This window comes from Lucilia sericata, unplaced genomic scaffold (genome assembly GCF_015586225.1).
Source record: "Lucilia sericata isolate MDLA Ls3-8-SP2 unplaced genomic scaffold, ASM1558622v1 Contig002530F_arrow, whole genome shotgun sequence".
NCBI lineage: Eukaryota > Metazoa > Arthropoda > Insecta > Diptera > Calliphoridae > Lucilia > Lucilia sericata.
This window is the reverse complement of record NW_023996299.1, coordinates 22501-26588: the sequence shown is the minus strand read 5'-3', so window position 1 is coordinate 26588 and position 4088 is coordinate 22501. Positions and strand designations below refer to the sequence as shown.

The following is a 4088-nucleotide window of genomic DNA, read 5'->3' as shown; positions in this document are numbered from 1 at the left end:
TTAAAGAATCTCCCAATGAAGAGTTTAAGTATAGTGGAGACTGTGCCACTATACCAAAGAACAACAACGTTTTCTTTACACTACAAATACCTTTCAAAACCCTTGTTTTATATTCATTAAACCTCCCACACAATTAATAACATAATTGTTTTTTTTTCTCAAAATCTTTTGTTTTTATTTAATATTTTAAATGTGTATAAGTTTAGGCTCACTATCTTTAGTTTTTAGTTTATTTTATTTAAATAATTTTATATATAAAACACACACACAATATATGTAGTTTGGTTTTCTTGTTTGATTTCATGTAAAACTTATAGAAATTAAAAGAGAGTAAATAAATGTTGATAATTAAACTAAGAAAACAAATAAAAAACAAAACAAATATCCTTAACCGCGTTTTTAATGAAAAAAAAAAAAAAACTAATATTTATGAAACAAATTTACAAAGAGAAATAAACTAAAGCACAAATTACTGTTTGTTTATTTAAACAAAAAGAAAAAAAAACAAATTTGTTCTGTAGATTTGTACAAATTTACAAAACTTATTTGTAAACTCTATTAATAAAATAAACTAATAAAATTATGGTAAATTTTTAAGCATTTGCAAAATAATTTTTAGTTTAAATTTTATAAAGTTGCTGATTTATTTTATACAAAAAAGCCAATTATTATTTTAAAGAATGTTTTGTTGTTTTATTTATAAATATATTTATATTATAAAGTTTTTTTTTTTTTGCACAATTTTTATTTTGTAATTATATTTTTTTATATTTTAATTGAAATAATTGTGTTGTTGTTGTGTTAGCTTTAAGTGAAATTTATGGTAATTTTTGTTTGGTTGCTATAGATTTCACTTTTTTACGCCTTTTTGTTTTTTTTTTTTTTGGTTATCAATAGATAGAATTTTTAAGTTTTATTTAATTTATTTTATGTTTTTTTCTTTGTTGTATGTGTTGTCTAATTATTAAAAGGAGAAGAATTTAATTTCAGAAGAATTTCGTTTTTTTCTATAATTTGTATTTTTCTTTAGTTTTTTTATTTTTTCATCGTAAAGATGGTGTAAAAATAAAATACAAGTATTTCTATTCACTGTTAGTTTGATGTCGGTTTTGTTATGTTTGTTTTTAATTAATGTTGCAGGAAAAAAGTCGAGCAACTTTTAACAACAACCGCTACTTGCTGACCCAGCTTGATTTCCCGAACCGGGCAGTGAAGGATTTGTGGGGGAATGCTGTTGACCAATTTTAATACCGTTGGCCTGGAAGAAAAAGTCGAAAGAGAAATTTATTAATAATTTTATAATGGAATTTAAAATATATTTTGAAAAACTAGTTGTAGAACGAGTGCCTGGTTGACCGGTCTTGACTAAAGATATCTTGCTCTATAGGTTGTAAGGATTCGATGCAAAAATTACTTCTTTTTGAATTAAAACTGAACTAGAACTGAACTAGAACTGAACTAGAATGAACTAGAACTGAACTAGAAATGAACTAGAACTGAACTAGAACTGAACTAGAACTGAACTAGAACTGAACTAGAACTGAACTAGAACTGAACTAGAACTGAACTAGAACTGAACTAGAACTGAGCTAGAACTGAACTAGAACTGAACTAGAACTGAACTAGAACTGAACTAGAACTGAACTAGAACTAGAACTGAACTAGAACTGAACTAGAACTAGAACTGAACTAGAACTGAACTAGAACTGACCTAGAACTGAACTAGAACTGAACTAGAATTGAACTAGAACTGATCTAGAACTGAAATAGAACTGAACTAGAACTGAACTAGAAATGTACTACAACTGAAATAGAACAGTACTAGAACTGAACTAGAACTGAACTAGAACTGAACTAGAACTGAACTAGAACTGAACTAGAACTGAACTGAACTGGAACTAGAACTAGAACTGAACTAGAACTGAACTAGAACTGAACTAGAACTAGAACTGAACTAGAACTGAACTAGAACTGAACTAGAACTGACCTAGAACTGAACTAGGAACTGAACTAGAATTGAACTAGAACTGATCTAGAACTGAAATAGAACTGAACTAGAACTAAACTAGAAATGTACTACAACTGAAATAGAACAGTACTAGAACTGAACTAGAACTGAACTAGAACTGAACTAGAACTGAACTAGAACTGAACTAGAACTGAACTAGAACTGAACTAGAACTGAACCAAAACTGAACTAGAACTGAACTAGAACTGAACTAGAACTGAACTAGAACTGAACTAGAAATGTACTACAACTGAAATAGAACAGTACTAGAACTGAACTAGAACTGAACTAGAACTGAACTAGAACTGAACTAGAACTGAACTAGAACTGAACTAGAACTGAACTAGAACTGAACTAGAACTGAACCAAAACTGAACTAGAACTGAACTAGAACTGAACTAGAACTGAACTAGAACTGAACTAGAAACTGAACTAGAACTGAACTAGAACTGAACTAGAACTGAACTAGAACTGAACTAGAACTAGAACTGAACTAGAACTGAACTAGAACTAGAACTGAACTAGAACTGAACTAGAACTGAACTAGAACTGACCTAGAACTGAACTAGAACTGAACTAGAATTGAACTAGAACTGATCTAGAACTGAAATAGAACTGAACTAGAAATGTACTACAACTGAAATAGAACAGTACTAGAACTGAACTAGAACTGAACTAGAACTGAACTAGAACTGAACTAGAACTGAACTAGAACTGAACTAGAACTGAACTAGAACTGAACTAGAACTGAACCAAAACTGAACTAGAACTGAACTAGAACTGAACTAGAACTGAACTAGAACTGAACTAGAACTGAACTAGAACTGAACTAGAACTGAACTAGAACTGAACTAGAACTGAACTAGAACTGAACTAGAACTGAACTAGAACTGAACTAGAACTGAACTAGAACTGAACTAGAACTGAACTAGAACTGAACTAGAACTGAACTAGAATGAACTAGAACTGAACTAGAAATCTGAACTAGACTGAACTAGAACTGAACTAGAACTGAACTAGAACTGAACTTGAACTGAACTGAACTGAACTAGAACTGAACTAGAACTGAACTAGAACTGAACTAGAACTGAACTAGAACTGAACTAGAACTGAACTAGAACTGAACTAGAACTGAACTAGAACTGAACTAGAACTGAACTAGAACTGAACTAGAACTGATCTAGAACTGCACTAGACTGAATAGAACTGAACTAGAATTGAACTAGAACTGAACTAGAAAAGAACTAAAACTGGACTAGAACAAAAGTGGAACTGAATTAGAACTCAAATAGAACTAAACTAGAACAAAAGTGGAACTGATCTAGAACTGAACTACAAATGAGCTTGAGATAAACTAGAACTGATATAGAACTGAACAATCGTGTGATCTTACAATTTTTCTTTTGCCAACGTTGTCAGAAAAAGCATTACTGACTGTTGCAAGACAAAATTTGTAAGATGTAAGTTCTGACAACCGTTGTATCATAAGCAAAGACGAAAAATTTGGAAATGAATAGAAGTACAAAGAAAATATTAAATATAGATAAAAATATGACTAACAAAGGAATTATAGGTACTCGTTTTTCAAAAACATAAAGAAATTAAAAGTCTCAAATGAACTTACCTCATTGTTGATATCGAAAACACCTTCTTGAATTTTTTCATAAATTTCTTTGGCTGTATTAATAAAGGCTTCCTCAACATTGGCGGCGGTACGTGCTGATGTTTCCATAAATACTAAACCATGTTCACGAGCGAAAGCTTCACCCTCCTCCTTTTTAACTTCACGCCTTGACTCTAAATCGCTGGATAAAATAAGAAAATGCAAACATAATTCAATAATTCTTAAGATTATACTTAAAGGTTTTTTAAAGTAAATATACCTTTTATTGCCTATCAACATTATAACCATATTGGAATTTGAATGTTGTCTGGCATCCTCTAACCATGTTGTCAAATGATTAAATGTTTCACGTCTTGTTATGTCATATACCATAAAGCACCAGCAGCACCACGATAATATGATCGTGTTATTGATCTGAATGCTTCTTGACCAGCGGTATCCCATATTTGTAATTTG

At 30.5% G+C, this 4088-nt stretch overlaps 1 pseudogene; it reads right to left on the bottom strand.

The window, feature by feature from the left end:
• Window positions 1–722: 722 nt before the first annotated feature.
• The window catches only part of LOC119614047, a 7919-nt pseudogene continuing 4553 nt past the window's right edge, over window positions 723–4088 (bottom strand).